This window comes from Adiantum capillus-veneris, chromosome 10 (assembly GCF_014529385.1).
Source record: "Adiantum capillus-veneris isolate H3 chromosome 10, ASM1452938v2, whole genome shotgun sequence".
Lineage (NCBI taxonomy): Eukaryota > Viridiplantae > Streptophyta > Polypodiopsida > Polypodiales > Pteridaceae > Adiantum > Adiantum capillus-veneris.
In genome coordinates, this window is record NC_140940.1 from 67,581,698 (window position 1) to 67,602,946 (window position 21,249).

General features: G+C 47.3%; 1 protein-coding gene across 7 annotated transcripts in view; it reads right to left on the reverse strand.

Annotated features, from left to right (window-relative positions):
- The window catches only part of LOC147448991 (phosphatidylinositol 4-phosphate 5-kinase 9-like), a 210,822-nt gene that overhangs the window by 145,894 nt on the left and 43,679 nt on the right, over positions 1-21,249 (reverse strand). The window lies entirely within an intron of this gene.

Sequence of the window (21,249 nt, forward strand, 5' to 3'; positions counted from 1 at the left end):
TCCAGGACAGTTGATGCCGCACATATCAGGATACAGATGGGAGACAGCTTGTAGGACATGCACCAGAACTGCACATGGGACTAGAGGATCAGGAGGTGTAGCAGTTCTTTTCAGAGAGGAGCTCCAACCACTATTGCGCATAGTTCGGAGAGATGATCAGGCCAGATACTTGTGGGTGAGGCTGAGGGCAGAGACTGGACGTTTCTTTTACATCGCCATATGCTATTTTCCTCCCAGCACTTCAGTATATGCTTCACCCAGAGGACAGTCTCCTTACTCTGCACTTGATGATGATATCTGGGAGTTCTCCAGAGATTGAGACATCATACTCCTGGGGGATTTCAATGCCCGTACAGGCAGCTCACAGACAGTCTTCTATGACACATCAGAGGAGATGCTTAGAGAGCTAGAGCCAGAGGAGTTGGGACTTGAGAGATGCTCACACGACAGAAAGCATACAGAGTATGGGAGATACCTGAGAGAGATGACGACTACTCACAGTTTAGCCATACTGAATGGCTTAACGACTTTCCCATTGTCTACAGGTTTTACTTGTTTTCCACATAGACATGGGTCCAGCACTGTAGACTATGTTCTGACACATCTGAGCTTTATCTCTCACATTCAGGATTTCACAGTGGGGCCCAGGCCAGTTGGGATAGCAGTAGATCATGCACTTTTAACATTATCAGTCTCCTTTGAGTACAATACATATCAGGCCTCACGGGGTGGTGGACATACACGCTATACTTTTACATCAGAGACTGACTCAGTCTATGTAGAGGAGATACGTAGGCTTTTATGTACATCAGAGCGAGTATACACAGTGGAGGAGATCACATCTATGCTAACAGTGACATTACATGGGGCAGCGACAGAGGCATATCCACACACTCAGCCGAGACAGAGACGTCTTTCTGGACACATGCCTCAGAACAACTGGTATGATGAGGAGTGTAGACAGAGGAGAGCTCAGACACAGCGGGACCTTACATTGGGAGTGATCACCTATAGACAGTCTCGCATTGCTACACGACGACTAGTGCGGCGGAAGAAGCGAGCTTTCTTGGTCCAGATGGAGCAAGATTTATATCAGCTCTTCCTTGGTAGAGATTCAGGAGAGGCTTGGCGTCTATTCCATGAGAAGTCTCCCCCACCAGTGATTACTTCTACAGAGATATGGGGGCACTATGCAACATCTTTATACACTGTACCTGGACAACCACCATTACCAGACCCACCACAGCCATGTCCGGCTACGAGCACCTTCTTTACCACTGAGATGGTAAAGGAGGCCATTGACAGGATGAAGACCAGACGGGCACAGGATCATGAGGGTTTGGTAGCAGAGCACATTATACATGCTGGGGATTTGTTGGCAGAGATGCTTGCACGGCTATTCAACCGTGTCATGTGTAAGGGTCTCCCTGAGTCTTGGAGATTATCTACTATTGTACCTATCTTCAAGACAGGTGACCCCACAGTGCCGGGGAATTACCGTACTATCATGGTAGGACACACATTGGCACGGTTATATGCATCCATCCTCGAGCATAGGCTGAGCAGTTGGGCAGAGATTATGGGCATACGAGCACCTGGGCAGGCTGGTTTCAGAAGGGGTTTCTCCACACTAGATCATGTCTTTACACTCAGAGCTATCATTGAGGAGGGTCGAGCACATGGTAGACGGATATACTGCAGCTTTGTGGATTTTCGCAAAGCTTTTGACACAGTGCCGAGGGCCAGATTGATGCACCGGCTTATGGAATTGGGGGTACCCACAGAGCTAATGTGGGGGATCATGGCATTGTACAGTTCAGTGATGGGTCATGTACGCACATCAGAGGGGATATCCAACATAGTTCACTCCACCATCGGAGTGAAACAGGGATGCCCACTGTCCTCTACTTTATTTGGTATGTATGTTGATGGGGTCTCTGATTATATTGAAAGAGGAGGAGATAGAGGTGCTCAGCTTGCAGGGACATGGATCCCTCTTTTATTGTATGCTGACGATATCCTGTTGATATCAGAATCGCCAGAGGGTATGCAGAGACATTTGGACGCATTGCATAGTTTTGCAGAGGATAGTGGATTGTCTGTCAACCTTGGTAAAACCAAGGTCATGGTATTTAATACCACGCCACAGTGGGTTAGGAGATCAGCACCTACTTTCACATATGGACAGGACAGTATGGAGTACACTGATGCATACACATATCTTGGGGTGGTCTTTAGTGGACCGAGGTTCACACTGAAAATGGCAGCAGACACTAGATTGACTCGTGCCTATGCAGCCCTAGGTGGTTTAGAGAGGATTTGTTCGCAAGTTCAGTTCCAGGAACCTCGAACAAAGCTCTGGCTTTTCGATACTTTGGTCGCTTCAGTTATGCACTACGCGGTTCAGGTTTGGGGACCGTCTATTGACATTGCTGGATGGACTAATATGGAGAGACCCCTGATATCTATGATTTCTAGGCTGATTAGAGCCAAGGCCTCAGTCCCACATGACATCATACGAGCGGAGCTGGCTGCCCCACCTATGGAGGTTGAGGCACTCACCAGATCAGTATCATTTGTACACAGCTTATGGGACACCACCAGGGACAGGTATGCCAGGCTTGCTCTCGAGTCATCCAGACAGCTGGCACTACAGGGAGATACATCATGTTGGTATGCACAGATGAGCTCATGGTTTCAGAGGCATGGTTTCGGCATGGACAGGCTGCCCCCTTTCCAGTATTCTCTTGATGCACCATCCTTGGCTCTTACACGGATGGAGACTACTAGACTCATTCGGCAGGATCTTATCCAGCTTGATAGCAAGAGGACATGGATAGAACCATCACGGGAGTTGGGTACGAAGAGGGTTTTCTATAGAGAACATCTTCTTCAAATCACGACAGACGGATTTGTCACACGGCCCAATTACATGGACACACATCTATCTCATAGGGTACGATGTGCTATTGGCCAGATTCGCACATCTTCACACCAGCTTGGGATTGAGACAGGTAGATTCAGAGGCATACCAGCAGACAGTAGGATATGTCAGTTATGCCATGCAGAGCCAGAGACAGAGTTTCACTACATATGTCGCTGCACAGTCTACTATGAGATACGGGGACGCTTTCATTGTCTATTCAGAGATGGTTTTGACTCGTTAGACAGAGTCATGAGATATCAGGATCAAAGATGTCTCGGATTATTCCTACTTGAGATTCAGAGACATAGAGACGCTCTATTGAATGGGCAAAGACAGAGACAGTCCCAGAGACGCATCTCAGATTTCTTTAGTCTGGGTACCACAGAGTCAGAGGGGACACCACCACCAGAGAGCTCGGTTCCCACCCATACACACATCAGCGGTACTCTCATTGATCGAGCTACAGAGTTAGGGAGATCGAGACGACCGCGACTGAGGAGGGGAGCCACGCAGCACCGGCGGAGATTGCGGCAGAGGATCCACAGGATTCTAGTACGACACCAAGAATGTCGATCGGGATAGGCTTCATGCTACTGTTATATTGTATCATGGTGACACTTATCCCCACTTTGTACCTTTATGGTGAATATCAAGTTCCCTACCTTCAAAGGACTCTCTTCGAAAGATGCTGACGACCATGCAAGGAGATTTGTATCTCTCTGTAGGGGTCGTGGTCTTAACAGAGAAGATGCTTATTTGGTACTCTTTCCATCCACCTTGGATGGCTTAGCAGACAAATGGTACAGCCAATTTGCAGAGAACCATTTTGCAACTTGGGCAGCCTTAAGACAACAGTTTTGTGCAGCTTTCAGGCCAGGTAACTACCAGGAGAAGTTTTTGGATGAATTGGCCGACATGGTGCTCCAGCCAGAGGAGACTTTTGCGGAACTTATGACGAAAACCAAGTCTCTGGTTGCCAAGCTTCCCCAACAACCAAGTGAATTTATGGTTAAGAAGTGGGTAGAGAAGGCGCTTCCCAAAACTTCTCAGCAAAAACTACAAGAGAGTCTCCGACCCGACGCCACTCTGGAGGAGTTCATCGCAGCTGCTACAAGGATAGAGGGGGCTAGGAAGCTGTTCACCAACCCCCCTCACATAGAGACCCCCTCTGTGTTTTTGGAAAGTCCTTCTGATCCTTTAACTTCTTTACACAGGGAACTAGAAGCCCTAAAGTTGCAGCGAGCTCTTCAAGAGGAGAGGTCCTCTCTTAAACAAGAGAAACAACCACATCACGAGGCGTTGGAACAGATCAAGCACGAGCTAGAAGAGCTCAAGTGTCAGCAAGAGACTAAGGCTACGGTTTGGTGTAGCTCATGCCGCTCTCCAGGGCACCCTCCACAGGAATGGCCCCTTCGGGTTTACTACCACTTATGTGAAAAATCTGGGCATGAGGACAAAGACTGTTACTACCTCAAGGGATTGCGACAAATACAGCAAAGTCTTGGTCCTACTCTTCAACAAGGGCCAGCACCTGCATCCAACATGGTTTCTCCCTGTGGCCATCCACACCATATGCCACCTTTGCTAATAGCCCCTCCTATGCAAGGTATGCCAAGTACTTTTCCATCTCAGAGCTTTTATCATACCCATGCTCCCTCATCACCTCAAAACTGCTATGCCTCCACCTCCAACTCCATGCCCTAGGAGCAAGGACGACCTCGCCCTTCGACTCGCCCATTGAATCGGCCCACTTTGTGTTACAGATGCGGGGAATATGGTCATTACCAAAGCAAATGCCCTCTGCCCGAAGGGTCCCCTCCCTGCCGTCACTGCCCCGAAACGAAGGATCACTACAGTAAGGATTGCCCTAAAATTCATGCATCCACGGCTTCGAACCCAAGTCAAAGCCAGAATGAGTTTGCCTTTCCCAAGCTCAATTTGATAGCAGTTAGCACCGTTTCTCAGCCGCCCCCTTCTACCCACGTGGTTACACCTCAAAGTAAGCCGCCACATTTGGTAGAGGAGCCATTTGGCGTCCTCACCAGGGCCCAGAGAGCCGCTCTCGGTCTTAGCATTCCAACAAGTTCAACTCCCCCACAAATTCTCACACCAGTGGATATCCTGCCTTCAGCTGTTAACAAGCCATCCCCCAGTGCCATGAAGGAATCCAAATCTTTGCTCTCCGATCTTGATGAAGCTTTCTTAGAAGCAGTTTCCGATCCATTGAAGGTCAAGGTACCAGAGGAGCAACAGGTAGAAAAAGAGAAGCTTACAGCAAAGATAGTCTTGAAGAACACTTTCCAACAAGTGTCCCTCTATGACATGTTGCGGCTAGATGCGAGTTTCAGAAGTGACACCCTTGCAGTTATTCAGTCACTTTACCCTGGAGCAGGTCCTAGTGGCAGGCACCTCCCAGTGCGACCGTCAAAGAGTCCTATATGATATTCAATCCCGCTACTCCACTCACTGATTATAGAAGCCCTCGCTTGACAATGTCCGTTTTGGGTCGGCAATTCTCGGGAGTGATAGTGGATGGTGGATCTGGCATCAACCTGACGCCCGAGTTCACTATGTTAGCTCTAGGTCTACAGCCTACTCGCCCTGCTCCCTTCACAGTTACATTGGCCGACCAACGGACAGTATACCCAGTGGGCATCGTGGACAATGTGCCTCTGCAAGTACAAGACTTTACTTTTAACTTGGATTTTGTGGTGGTTCGTCTTCCCCAGGTTGAGGGCGGATTTCCCTTGCTCATTGGAAGACCATGGTTGCGACACACTAAGGCACTCCATGATTGGGGGAACGATGCAATGTGGATACATACTTCTGGCTCCCTGATGCAACCCATTCTCTTAGAAGGAGGTATGGATCCCATGGTGTAGCAAGTTTCTTTGTCAATGGAAACCAACCCTGAACATGAACAGCCTACTCCACCTGACGAGTCGGATGAGGATCTGTTGGAGAGGTTGAATGCTACCAAACCTATGCCTTGTTATGGAGTCTCTATTCACTCTTTGCCTGAAGTTACACCCTCTTCCAATGTTTCCACAGTAACTAAACCTAATGAGCCACCTGAGCTAGCTCAAAGGTTGCAGGACACAGAGAATACTCCTGATGCACCCTTGGTGGAAGCCTGTGAATTTGGTGAGCCTATGAAGAATCATAGAAGCGGAAAGAAATCCCCTCTACAGGAGTTCACCCCCCTTCAAACATCAGCCTCAGTGGTATCTGCTTCTCCGACCAAAACAAAGCTCTCCTCTAGGTCTAGCGAACTCCCTTCACACGGCACGTCCTGCTAGATGAATTCCCTGCTCATGATAGTTGTCTTGCTCATGGTACCTCCTCATGCTCTCCATCAACTACCACGCTCTGTAGCATCTCAACTTTCACCCGGTGGACCAGGGAATTCGTCTGCAATGGAACACGAACTCTTCCGGTCATATTTTGCATTGGAGATTGATAATTGCTACCTGCCACCCCCTCACACTCTCTCGCCCCCATCTACCCCCTATCCCTCTACACCCTACCCTTCCCCTCATACCCACTCATCCCCCTACCTTTTTTCCCCTCGCCCCTAGTCCCCATGCCCACTCACCCTCACCCCTAGTCCCTTGCCCTCGCCCCTCACACCCCCTATCCTCCCTCGCCCCTACCCAACCCCTCCCTTGCCCTCGCCCCTACCCACTTCCCCCTCGCCCCTACCCACCCCCTTCCTTGCCCTCGCCCCTAACCAGTCCCCCCCTCGCCCCTACCAACCCCCTCCCTTGCCCTCGCCCCTACCCACCCCCTCTCTTGCCCTCGCCCCTAGCCAGCCCCCCCTCGCCCCTACCTACCCCCTTCCACCCTCGCCCCTACCTACCCCCCCCCCCCCCCCCCCCCCCCCCCCCTCGCCCCTACCTACCCCCTTCCACCACTCGCCCCTATCTAGCCCTCCCCACCCCTCTCAACCTCAGCAAGTTTTTCCCCCCCCCCACCCCGCATGATTAGCTGTCTCTCAAGCATTCACTTGGTTGCCATCTTGTTGCTGTGAAGGCTTTTTCGTTCTGCCATCATGATGGAGCTTAACCCTATTTGCAGTGTTACTCGGGCTTATGGTCATCCCTCTTTTCGAGAAGAGTGTTGTTGCAAAAAGCGTGGCAAGGTTATCTGCAACTGCAAGCATGGACCATGTCATTTTCCTATCACTATGGTTAGGGACGATAAAGATGCACTGGAATCAAACTGAGCTTATCTCTTTGCTATAGAGACTCATTTTTTTGCCAATTGGGATTCTTAGGCTATGCAATCATACATACTGGGTTCCTGCGTAGTTAGAGGCTTAAGGCGATTGCAAGCAGTGCAATGTTTTTAACTCCACTTTTGAGGTATGTAAGGTCATGGGCTGAACACCTGCTTCAAGAAAGATGTACGGATGCAGTACCTAGTGGTTTTCCTTCACAGTTTTTTCAGTATTCCTCTCACCAAGACGGTGAGCGGTCTTGTGGCGGGCAACCTGTAGCAGGGCTACAGTGTCACTTCAGAGGACAGACAGTTGGACAGTTGGTTACAGTTGGTCTGGTTCGCACTAGACGGACCCTCTGGGGTGGGGAGTGACACGTGGCAAGGTACCGACGGTGGTCTAGAGGACATCGTGGCCAGGTCACCACCACCACTCAGTTTGGAGATAGACTTAGCTGACATACATTTATGAGCGGTTGGTGGCTCTTTATGATGGTACATGTGAGTAGTAGCTGTTGGGTCAGGATCATCTTCTTCTTTTACATCTAGTCTAGCATCGTCGTCGAGAGAAGGAGAGTCTATACACAGATCACTTATTCACCATCCCTGCACATATTAGCCTCGACACCCCATTATACCTGAGAGTTCTGGACTAGAGCTGAGTGTGCTGCCACGCCAGAGTCTGTATCAGTTCTTTGAGATAGTCGAGTCATTTGTTGTGGTCTACTGTTGCTGTTGTGTCTCTGTGAGTTTAGTTGTTGTCTATTGTTTCCTGTTTTCAGTCTGTTTTGAGTGAGATTGTCACGCACATTGTACTAAGGAGCACCTACTGTAGAGAGCACGACACACTGTTTGCGCTACAAATAGGAGGAGTGAATCTATCTCGAATACGCCAGTGACCACATCTGTGACATGGGGGGATTTCTTTGCATTCTGGAAGGGACTACTTTTTCTGACCATGTCTCACTGTTGACAGAGAGGCAGAGGAGGTGGAGCACGATGCTGTGCATCCCTCAGAGGATCTTGTTGGACCTAGAGCTTAGAGAGCGAGTGGTGGCACTTTGGACAGAGAGCTTGGACACGAAGGACATCCCTATTCGTAGAGTGGCCTCTGGACTTGTTGAGCTTAGTCGCTTCTTTCTCCAGGAGTCTGCAGCTCGATTGGCTGCAGCCAAGGAGGAGGAGAAGCGTCTCCGATGGGGCGTTGTTTCCTTGCAAGAGATGTGGGAGCATCACCCAGACAGTCCTTGGTTGGAGAAGAAAATGCAACAGACTCTAGAGGAGCTCGCTAGCATTGAGGAGTGGCGTCATGAGTTTGCCTTCCATCGGCAGGCATCTTAGCGGACCCAGGTGGTTGACAGAGTTACTGGCGAATTCTTTGAGACGGTGGGTCCCCGCCATGCGCACACCAGTGTGAGCCAGCTAAGGAGACCCAGCAGGTCAGTTGCTTCATAGGATAAGCGTGCAATTGCTACTGACTTTTACCAAGATTTGGTGTCAGTTGGGCCACAGTAAGAGCGTCAGGATGCATGCAGAGAGCAGGTTTGGGCACAGATGCCCTGCCTTGTTACTGAGGAGCTGCATCAAAGACTAGAGCTTCCCCTCCAGGTAGAGGAGCTCCATGAGGCCCTTAGAACACTCCCCCAAGGTAGCTGTCCAAGGGAGGATGGTTTGGCTGGTTTTGTCATGGAGCGTAATATCCTTGACAACATCTTCACTTTTTGGGAGGCGTCTGCCCTCACGCGTCTCCGAGGAGAGGATCTAGTGATACTCTTTCTCGATTTTGAGAAGGCTTACAACAGAGCTAATTGAGATTTCTGGGAGGGGAACTCTTCTTGCTCACATGTTCGATCAGACAAGGTTTCCCTCTAGCCCCCTTCCTCTTTCTGTTCTATGTTGAGGCGAGCAGCAGATTTTTGGCTTCACAGCAGGTTGGCTTGCGGGGTTTAGAGCTCCCTATTAGGGGAATGAGCTACTCGACGCTGAGTTTTCCGACGACTCAACCTTGTACTTGGAGGGCCAGGAGCACAAGTATGAGCAGGCTCTAGAGGTGTTTTGTTGTGTATTAGGTGCACTGATCAACTGGAGAAAGACAACGGCTTTCTGGGTCGGCAGTGCTTCTACGCCTCATTGGTCACCAGGTGAGGGCTTCGGGTGGATCCTGTCAAAGGTGCAGCGGAAAGAAGGTGAATCAGATGAGAGACTCGTCTGCGACCATGATCAAGGCACCTCTCTGTGACGGGCAGCCAATAGATCTCGTATCTATCGCGATGGATCTCCTCGCCGTCAAGGCACAAGCGCGTACCGTACACCGAACGGGCACCGGATCTCATCGAAGGTGTTACCTCATTTGTGTTCTCCCTCTATGATTGAAAAATCAGCTGGAGATGTTGCTTGTGTTTAGATTAGAGGATTGAAGTTCTCCAATCTATCACTACAACCACCGCAAGGGTGTGTAGTCTTCCTTGGGAAGCGCTAGTGGATGGAGGAGAGATCGCATAGAGAAAACGCCAACCTGCAACACGCTAGAGAGAGAATGAGACGTACACTGTAAACGCTAAAGAGAGAAAACGGTAGGAGACAGACTGTACCACTTGTATATCCTCCTGCTTTTGATAAATCAATGAAAAGCTCAGTTTCTGCGTACATGATTTTTGTCAAAGAGTCTCTAAAAGGTCCTAATGTTTTCATCAAGTTTAAATGGTAGGAATCAAGAAGACTTAGTCTTGTCTAATTTTCTAAAAGGATTCCAAGATGTGTTCGTCGATGATATCCCTATGGACTTACCTCCAAAACGAGGGGATGATGACCATCGAATTGAGCTCCTACCAGGAAGCTCACCGCCTAACAAGCCTCCTTATCGAGTTTCCCAAGCTCAACAAGAGGAGATCATGAGGCAAGTACAAGAATTGGTAGACAAAGGGATGGTGAGGCCTAGCTCCTCTCCCTTTTTTTCTCTAGTCCTTCTAGTGCAAAAGAAAGATGGTACATACCGCATGTGTGTGGATTATCGAGCACTAAACCATATCACTCTCAAAAACAAATTTCTCGTACCTCGGGTAGAAGATCTGATTGACAAGCTACAAGGCTCTACCTACTTCAGTAGGATTGACCTTAAAAGTGGCTATCATCAAATAAGGATAGTGAATGAAGGTATCCTAAAGACCGCGTTTCGTACAATGTTTGGTCTTTATGAATATCTAGTCATGCCTTTTGGCTTGACTAATGCACCAGCCACGTCAATCGTTTAATGAAAAAAATCTTTAGATCCTACCGCAAATTCACTAGAGTGTTCTTTGATGATATCATCATCTACTCCAAGTCCTTGGAGGTCTTCTATGATAGATGAGTATGCTACTGACCCTGATTTTAAAGACATAACGTCAGCCCTTGCATTGGGGAAGAAACAAAAACCATTCACCTTGCAGGATGGTTATCTTCTCCATGGCAATAGGCTATGTGTTATCCACTCCCTTCGTGAGAAAGTCATGTTTTAATCCCATGCTCCTCCTTATGCAGGGCATAGAGGCATTCAACCTACTCTTCGAGGAGTAGAGACATACTTCTATTGGCCTACCATGAAAGTGGACATACAAGAGTATGTTTCAAAATGTGTGGTATGCCAAAAGACTAAGTATGATAGAGGGAAGCAACCTGGATTACTCTAGCTATTGCTAATCCCTAATTCACCATGGGAGAGTATATCCATGGATTTCATCTTTGGATTAACCAAGTCAATCCATGGGAATATGGGAATATAGACAATAGTCGACAGGATTAGCAAGCAAGCGCAAGACCTAAAAGTCCCTTGCTACTTAAAGTACATCGGAAGATCTTCACTACCGATGAGTATATCCGTGACCAACAAGAATCTTTCCAAAAGATTAAGGAGCCTATATCCATCTCTCAACGAAGGAAAAAAGTTGCTGCTGACAAACACAGAAGGGCCTTAACGTTCAGAGAAAATGATTGGATCTTACTTAAGTTTCCCAAGGCTTGATTGAGGCAAACGACGGGCAAAAATCCTACAGGCCATCAAAAGTATTATGCTAAACTAGCAAAAAGATACTATGGTCCTTTTCAAATTTTGAAGCCAATCAACTCAAGCTGCCCAACCATTGGCTCATACAAAATGCTTTTCATGTAAGCCTACTTAAGCCCTACAAAGGAGAGTCACCAAGTGAACCAATTATTGAAGACCCGACCAAGAAGAGGTGCTACAACCCGAAGCTATCCTTCGGCATGAAGACAAGGTACTACGACATGGTAAGATTATCCGACGGTATCTTATTAAGTTCAAAAATTATCCTTTTAAAGATGCTAGATGGATGCAAGGAATACAGCTTAAGGATAGTACGAACCTTGTCAATGCTTACAATGCTACATTAAAGTAAGAAAATGTACAAATTTCTTTTAAATGACCAATGTTTTGTCTTATAAGACTAAGTCTCTTTTCATTGTGCACAAATTTAAGTAGTATGCATGCTTAGAATCATGTTTGTGATGACGACATCTCTCAAACACCAAGTGGAATTTGTCCCTCTACTTGAGAGAATGAAATGGACTAAAGAGCAGACATGCTTGCGGAAGCTACGTCTCCCAAGCACCAAATGGATTAGTTATCCATCTTGGAATGATGTCGTAGGGTAAAACGGGATCCTCTACTTGCTAAGAAACATTGACTAATGACTAAGGCTTTATCTCTTCTACGGCCTAAGGAAATGAAAAGGAAAGGAGCGGCTTTTTCCAAAGCTTAGCATGAGGTACAATGGCCCTCTCCAGATTTAAGAAAAGATAAATGATGTCTCCTTTCGACTCAAGCTGTCCGATACTTGGAATATTCACAATGCATTCCATGTGAGTCTCTTGGAACCTTTTAAAGGTGCGGTGCCAGCTGATGGGGAGCCTGATGAGCACCCTGAAGTGAACGAGAGCGAGGAGGTACTCGTTCCTGAACAGATTTTGGCACACAAGGAAACAAAGATGAAAGGTAAAGTGATTTGGCAGTTCTTGGTTAAATTCAAGAACTATCCGGCATTAGATGAGAAGAGGATGGAGGAGGAGGAGGACCTAGCAGATACTCCTCAGATTTTGGAATTTTACCTTGAAGCATTTGGTTTAGCATCGTCTACTCCGATAGATCCCCAAAATCAGCAAGGTTGAATCTGGTTCAGAGGGGATGCGCAAGAGGGGAGTCACTCCGCTCCTTTGTCAACAGACCTTGATTGAATAACGTCACTGATGTCCCCTTTGGGTTTCAGGGATACTGTTGGGCTGACAGTATTCTGTTGTATGACTTTATGAAATGGAATTCCCGAAATTGAATATGATTGATTTGTACTTGTCTGACTTGTTTGAGTGCAGGAATTGAAAGACGAAATGACTGCAGCATTTCGGTCTCATAAATCTCTATAGACATGATCGCAATAAGGATTAGTTAATCCGGCATCAGTGAGGTCCGAGATAGATCTAGATGCGGTTACTAAATACGTTGCTTGCATCCATGGTCTAAGATTTGGAATGAATTTTTCTGTGATTGATTTGTCATGTGATGTCCGGTGATGTGACTATCGTCTTTGTACAATTACTAGATGTGTCGTGTCTAGTGCGTCGGTACTTAGTTAGTGTCTATTGAACTGGTTTATGTCCTCTGTCTGTTTCGCAAGCGTAATCAAGGGCGATTTTAATTCTTTCAAGAGGGGGGTATGTCACAAACTGATGATGTGGAAAATACACCCGCGGGCTAACAGATGACGTGGTAGACAATACGGATTTCTGCGTTTTGCGCTAACAGCTGCTGACATGGCAGGCTGTACGAAAATCCCACTTTTCACGCTAACAGGCAGACGTGGCAAAACTATACAGAAATCCATAAATTGTGTTGGATGCTTTTTCCTCGCAGATTTGGGAATTGCTTTTGGGACTCAATTGCTTTTGAGTTTCATGCTTTTGGGGCTCTGCTTTTAGCATCCCTTGTAATGTTTATAAGTGACCCAAGGGGCTCACTTCGCAGAGCATTTGGACGCAGAGTCTGAGAGGGAGCACTTTACTCCGCCGAGCTGTGTCGACTCTCTCTCTCTCTCATTCTATTAAAGTTCAGTGATTATGAAGTTATGTTCGTGTGTTGCTATTGATTTTTCGCTTGGAGTGTCCAAGCCAGTTACAGAGACCCAAGGATGCTCTTTGGGCCCGAGTGAGGACACGAGTGGACTCCTAGACCTACTTGAAGTTGTCTTGAGGGGCCACCACATGAGTAGAAGGTGATGGTTGAGGGATGGTGCCAACTGTTATCAAATTTATTTTGCGAAAGGTGAATTTGGGTGGGCTCGAAGACGTAGATGCACGTTGTTTTGTGCAATCCTTACCATAGTGATCCTGAGACTCGGGGCAATGTGGCAAGGACACCCTTTTGGCAAAGGACATTTGCTTTGGTAATGCCCATATTTCCCGCATCTATAGCACAAAATGGGCTGATTGGATGGGCAAAACGAAGGACAGCGCAGTCTTTGCTCATGCTGCACGGAGGTGGAGGTGGATGTGTAGAAGCTTTGAGGGGCCGAGGGAGCATTTGCATGATAAAAGCTTTGCAATGGAAAAGTGCTTTGCATACCTTGCATAGGAGGGGTTGTAAGCAAAGGGGGCATGTGGTTTGGATCACCATAGAGAGAAGCTATGTTGGATGCAAGTGCTAATGCCTCTTGGAGAGTAGGACCAAGACTTTGTTGTATTTTCTACAATCCCTTGAAGTAGTAGCAATCCTTGTCCTCATGTCCAGACTTTTCACAGGAGTGGCAATAAGTCCGAAGGGGGCATTCCTGTGGAGGGTGCCCTGGAGAGCGGCATGAGCTACACCAGACCATAGCCTTAGTCTTCTGCTGAGACCTGAGCTCCTCTTGCTCGCGCTTGATCTGGTCCAAAGCCTCGTGATGTGGAGGCTTCTTCTTTTTGAGAGAGAAGGATCTCTCCTCTTGAAGAGCTAGTTGTAACTTTAGGGCTTTTAGTTCTCCGCATAAAGAATTCAACACGTCAGATTGACTTTTCAAGAGTACAGAGGTAGTCTCTACCTGAGGAGAGTCGTTGAACAGCTTCCTTGCCCCCTCTATCCCAGTAGCAGCAGCAATAAACTCCTCTCGAGTGGCTTCAGGTCGGAGACTCTCTCTGATTTTTTGTTGAGAAGTCTTAGGAAGAGCCTTCTCTACCCACTTCTTGACCATAAATTCACTCGGTTGCTGAGGAAGCTTGGCTACTAGAGACTTTGTTCTAGTCATGAGTTCTGCAAAAGTCTCATTGGGCTAGAGCATCAGGCTGGACAACTCATCCAGAACCTCCTCTTGGAAGTCCCCTGGTCGGAAAGCTTCACAAAACTGTTGTCTTAATGTGGCCCAAGTCGTAAAGTGGTTTTCTGCAAACTGACTATACCATTTATTTGCTGAGCCATCCAAGGTGGATGGGAAGAGTACTAGGTAGGCGTCTTCTCGGTTGAGACCACGACCCCTGCACAAGGATACAAATATCCTAGCATGGTCATCTGCATCCTCTGTGGAGAGACCTTTGAAAGTCGCGAACTTGATGTTCACCTTAGCCAGAATGCTTGTCAGCTCCTCCATGGCTATCTGCTCCTGAACATGTTGCTCAAGAGGCTGCTGTAACACAGTGGGTGACAACTGTACCGGGGCAGGTGACCTTGGAGGTGAAGATCTGGTTGAGGGAATGGAGATAGATGTGTGGGATGGTAGGGGTAACAGGGCTGGTGGACTTCTACTTGGCACGAGCGGTTGACGCTTTCCGTGGTAGTAATTCAGCGGGCTCAACAGTGGGCTTTGCCGATCTTTAGACTAACTTGTATGTGTCATGCAGTAGAAACAATCATCCCAACAAGCTCTGGACATTGAGATCCTCGAACTTTCTGGATAGTCTAGACCCACTAGACCCTACACCACTCTTGCTAAATAGAGGCAAGAGAGACTAGACCAGCTAGACCAAGCTGGACGAGGCGAGACCAAGCTGGTCCAAGGCGAAGAAGCTACTCTAGGGCAAAGCTGGTCTAGGGCGAAGCTGGTCTAGACCAAGCTCGTCTAGGGCGAAGCTGGTCTAGGGTGAAGAAGCTAGTCTAGACCAAGTTGGTCTAGGGCGAAGAAGTTGGTCTAGACCAAGCTGGTCCAGGGCAAAGAAGCTAGTCTAGACCAAGCTGGTCTAGGGCGAGGCGAAGCTGGTCTAGACCAAGCTGGTGTAGCGCAAGGCGAAGCTGGTCTAGGGCGAATTTGGACTAGACCAAGCCGGACGAAGCTCGATCAGGCCAGTCGAAACGAGCAGATTAGCACAGACGCCTAGAAGATTCAACTCTCGACAGAGTGAGACTTCAGTTGAGGTCCCACCGAGCGTGCCAAAAATGAGAGCACTTGTAGCGGAGATAAGGTGTCGTGCTCTCTACAGTGAGTGCTCCTCAGTGCAATGTGCGTGAAATCTCGCTCCTATAGAATGAAAACACTGAAGACAATGACTAACAGAGCGAACAATCACAGCGACTCAACAGTAGAACCTGAACAGCATGGGACTCATTCTTGTTCTAAAACCATCTGGTCCCAAAATCTACCAGTGCATTTCACGGAAATCCGTACACCTACCATGTCAGCAGCACAAATCAAGGAAATTTGTAAATTCTACCATGTGGCACTGTAGTGCAAAATACGGGCGTCCGTACAGCTGCCACATCATCATGCTCCGTGCAAATCTGTGTGTGTGTGTGTGTGTGTGTGTGTGTGTGTGAGAGAGAGAGAGGTGTAATTTTTCGAAAAATTCCTGCGAGGTTGTGTGTGTGGGCAGACTCTGAAGGCGGACTGCTGTGAGACAGCGCGTGAAGCAACTGCTGCACCAATTCAGTGCGCACAGCAGCAGCAGTAAGCAGTGCACCCTCCTGTGCGTTGCTGTTGACAGGTGCAGTGTTGCAAAACCAGATTGTTGGTGACAGCTGCAGAAGGCTTTGCACGCCAATTGGAGTTTGTATACAGGCGTCGGAAAGCAATGGATTCCACGTCGGAGGCAGCTTCTAAGATAAAGGCATGCTTGTATGAGGACTTTGAGGAGGCTCGACAGGCATGGAATGGTCAAGCGCCTGCTCTTGAGGTGCGTATTCCGGTGCAGGATCTTATGGACCCAGTTGCGCAGTACGCTATCAATGCAGTTATTCTGTTTTTTCCGGGGAAAATGCCTACTGCGCAAGATGTCGGCCAATGGGTCGATTTTCTCCTTAAGCGTCAAGCTGTCCGTGGTGTCTACTTTGGGGCGCGTGGATTTTATGAAGTTTTGCTCGCAGATATAGAAGCTCGAAATCTTTTGCTTGAGATGTCTCCCCTCTTTTTTAATACGCAGATGACACATGTTCTCCCGTGGTCACTCACTAAAGACTACCAGAGTCTTATTCGTCACAAATGCCCGGTGTGGGTGGAAGTTGTTGATTTCCCTCGCACGTGGAGACATTTCCTGTCGTTGTTGGCTGCGCAGCTTGGGAAGGTTATCTGTCCTCCAAAATTGGATGCGAATACCAACAGGTTTTGTATTCTTTGGGATACGGATAAGATTACCCCTGATGGTATTATGGTTGACTCAGGTGATCCTTGAGTGGGCAAGCGCCCTTTTAAACTTAAATGGGGAAAATTTGCGAATTCTTGTTTTCGATGCGGCAAATTTGGTCATATGCAATCTGAATGTCCGGAGCCAGTCTTGCAACCCCCTCCCTCTGCTGTTCCTTTGTCCACCTCTCTCCCTACTGGAAAACCCACAAGTGATGCCAAGTCAAGTGGAGTTTCTACTGCTAAAGTGGCTTCGACTATGGACAAAGGGAAAGGCAAGGTACAACAAGTTACTGATCTTGGGACTGGGACTGCTGTTAAAGGAAAAAAAGTTGGCCCTGATGATCTCAATACATGGGTGGTGCCAAAACAAGCACTGAAGATTCGCACGCCACTTTCGGCTCGTAATTACGTTCCTTCTGTTAATGCTAACAAGAATGCATCATTTAAGCAACTTCCATGCAATGACAATCGCACGCTGATTGATGCATGGGATAAAGTGATGCACTCTTACAAAGCTGTACTCCTTGGTGAGGCTTCCACATCGCATGTGAACACTGTGGACACGTTTCCTGCCCTGACTCAGAGGATGGGTCCTCGCACGGATGCAGTGGATGGAGACGTGTCTATGGGCACCTCCACTTGATTTTGAAACTTCTTGCTTTATGTACATATGTTTCCAATGCAGAGTCATATTAAATGCATCTCATACAATGTGCGTGGTTTATGCAACCTGGACAAATGGCGGCTGACCTGGCACTATGTACATACATGTAGGGCAGACATAGTTGTATTGCAAGAGCACAATCAGCACGAGTTTTCTGGTCAATGTTCCTATTTTGCTGGATATTGGATTGCGTATGCTGGCTTGCAAGATTTCTCTAGTGTATTGATGATGACTCGACATGAGCTTCAGCCTGTTATGTTATACAACGATCCGCTTGGTCGGTGGATGGTTGTACAGTGTTTGTTGAATGGTCGAGTTCATGAATTTGGAGGTACATATGCATATACGGTCTCTGGGCAAAGAGCTGCTTTGTGGCGAGAAATCTCGTCTCACCCATGGACATCGAATGCATTTTTGTGTGGAGATTTCAATAATACTCCTGATTTACTTGACAGTACTACAGGACATTCGCATATGTTGCTTACGGAGAAGCATAACTGGGATCTTCTAGCTACCTCTGCTCAAATGATAGATATATGGCGTTCTTTGCATCCTGATGCCTCTGGTTTTACCTTTCAGCATGCTGCTCATTCCTCTTACAGAGCACGATTAGATCGTTGGTATTTTCTTAATGGGCAACAATATGATGAATTTGTATGTGACATGAGGATAGATTATGCTCTACAGTTATCAGATCATTATCCTCTTTTGCTGTCGTTGTCTTTTGGACAGTCTCTTTGTGATCGGCCTCTTCACAAGAAACATTTGTTGCATGTTAATAATGCCTATCTTACTCATGAATCTTTTCGTCACATGGTTGCCGATATTATTCCCCCGCTGTTAGCTCAAATGCATATTGATTTGGATGCTGCTTGGTATCGTTTTGTCATGAGAATACAAACTGTGATTTTTGACTATGGTAGGCAGCATATGCAGCGTATTCGGGAGACTGTCGGTGATGCGAAACAGGTTAGTCAACGATTACATCAGCTGGTTGATTTTCGGCCATTGTCTGGCTCTGAGATGACGGAGTTATGCGAAGCTCAAGTGTGTATTCAGCAAAATGATAAGAGGAAGATTGCTAAGTGGCAGACGCGTGCCCGACAACAGGCCTTTATGGATAAAGGTTGTGCTTCTAAGAAATTTTTTAAGCAGTTGCATCATTCGAGAGTCTCACAGTCGATTAAACGTATTATGCTTCCTTCGGGTGCCTGGAATTCTTCGAAGCGAGAATTGGCTGATGTTATGGTTTCACATTATCGTACGGTGTTTGCTGCCCCATCTCAGCCTTCTTCGGCAACTTGTAGAGCGCGTGAATTGTTGCTTTCTTATGTTAGTCCGATCCTGTCTTCGCAGGACGCACAATGCCTTGAAGATCCTTTCTCTGTCGCCGAATTGCATGGTGCCTTGCTTGCATTGGGCCGGTGGAGATCTCCTGGTTGGGATGGACTTACTGTGGAATTTTTGCTCTCGTTTTGGGATGACCTTAAACAACCCCTGATCTTCATGATAAATGTGGCATGGAAAAAACAATAAATGTGGCATGGGAAAAACAGGATTTGCCAATTTCATGGAAAGAGGGCTTACTTAAGTTGTTACCCAAGCAAGCGCTTTGCGAGCAGTTCTCTCATTGGCGGCCTATAACTTTGATGCCGGTGATATACAAGATTTTGGCTAAAATGTTAGTCCATCGCATCAAGGACCATTTGTTTACAGGGCTTCATCAGGCTCAGTATGGTTTCATTCCTCGTCGTCAAATCATGGACAATTTGGCAAATCTTATGATTGGCATGGAATATGCTAAGTATACGCAGCAAGATGTGCTCGTCATGCAAATTGATATTGAAAAGGCCTTTGACACTGTGCATTGGGACTTCATTGCTGCCACAATGAGATGTCTAGGATTTGGTCCTAAGTTGGCAAATGTGGTTTATTTTTTGTATGATTGTAGTACATCTTCGGGCATCCTGGACGGGGAATTGACAGAATCGTGGCCGCTTGGTTGTTCGGTTAGGCAAGGTTGCCCTATTAGTGCTTTGCTGTATGCAATTGCTTCTCATCCTTTGTTGATGTATCTTGATCACTTGACCTCTGCGCACCGTCTTCATGGTTTGCAGCTTCCTTCGGGTCATACTTTTATTGGACAGGGTTATGCAGATGACTCGCTGTTTATGCCCCACAATCAGCAAAATGATGTTCAAGAGATTATGAATGCTTTGGAATTGTTTGCGCTTGCGGCTGGTCTAAAAGTCAATTTCCGTAAATCAAAGCTTCTGCCGCTTCGTTCTTGTGATTGGCATGCTCTGTTGTGGCCAGGAGAGATTGTTCTTCCAAATGTAATCACTAGGCATTTGGGTTATCCAATTGGATGGAATGTTACGCACACGCAGAAAGTGGATTGGGTTATGAATCGCCTGAATGTTAAACTGCATTACTGGAAGCTTTCTACCTGGCCGTTACATGTTCGCCTTCGTATTGTTCAGAGTATCCTCGTGGCATATGTTCAGTTCTTTTTGCCATTGTTGCATTGGCCCCGTCATTGTCTTGACTCTCTAATGTCGACCATTTTGTCTCATTTGTGGCGAACGCGTGCTCACAAAAAAGGGTTGCGCTTGATATCGATGGCGAAACTATGTACATCAAAGCGCTTTGGTGGTTTGAATATATTGGATCTGCGAAGGCATGTCATTGCCAGGAAGGCTATGCTTTTGCCTACACTTGTACAACAATCTCAGCCTTGGACTCTTATGTTTGCACACTTGACTCAGCATGTGGTTACATCTTCATTTGGTCACTCGCAATCATCCATGTGGGAGGCAGTATTTGGTAAGATGGATGCTCGTATTCCTGGATGCCCTCTTTCTTCCACCTTGCTTTCTGCATGGAAACAGGTTACGATTTATCTTTCCTGGAATGCTCGGAGGGAAGAAAACTCGCTTCGTGCGGAGAGTCTTCATTGGAGTCGGGCATTTTCTCTTACTTTGGTTGACCGCTCGCCTCGCCAGGCGTATTTCCTCTCCTGTCGTGGCATTCGAGTGGTTGAGGATGTGGTGGATGCGGATGGTTTCACTTTTGAGTTTCCATTTGCCGCTCGCCACTTTGGATTGGGCATGCACTATCGCCAGTTTTGGAGAGAATTACAGCAAATGTTGTCAGGTTTCTTGCCAGTTTCACCTTTGGCAGATGGTGATCCCATGTCTGTCTGGAAGCTTGGGGAAATGCCATTTCGTGATATTTCTGCTGGCCGGGCATATGCTCTTCTGCTGCCTCGTCCATGGATTGCTGATCATTGCAACGTTATTTGGCACATGCATAAATCCCATATTTGGTGGCGCAGGATTATATCTGCAATATGGGAAAGTCGTTTGCCGTTGAAAGAGCGTTTGTTTCTTTGGCGGTGTTTACTTGGTGTGCTCCCAGTGGGTACCTTTCTTCGGATGCGCCGTATCCGCTCTTCATCATGTGTCCGTTGCTTATCTGCCGATGAGGATGTTTGTCACCTCTTGTGGGATTGCCGTGTCACTCGAAATTCCTTCGTCGGGTTTCTACGTGTATGCGGCTACGTTTTCCCACGACGGTATTCCATAAGCGGTTTTGGATTTTCGGTATCTTCTCGCCGGCGTTGCAGTGCTTTGCAGCCTTCTTCATGTGGGTCAGGTTTTGGGCATACTGGAGCCTGTGGCGGCAGCGTAATGGCTATATGTTCCATCGCATTCATACGGATCCACTACCTTTCTTCAAGATTTCCCTTCGGCAGTCTTTGAGGTTTGCCTTGGAAGTTGGTGATATCACAGCAGAGATACATCAGCTTTCTTATGAATGTTTTTAGCTATTCTATACCGCTGAACACTGTTGTGTTCCTTTCCTTG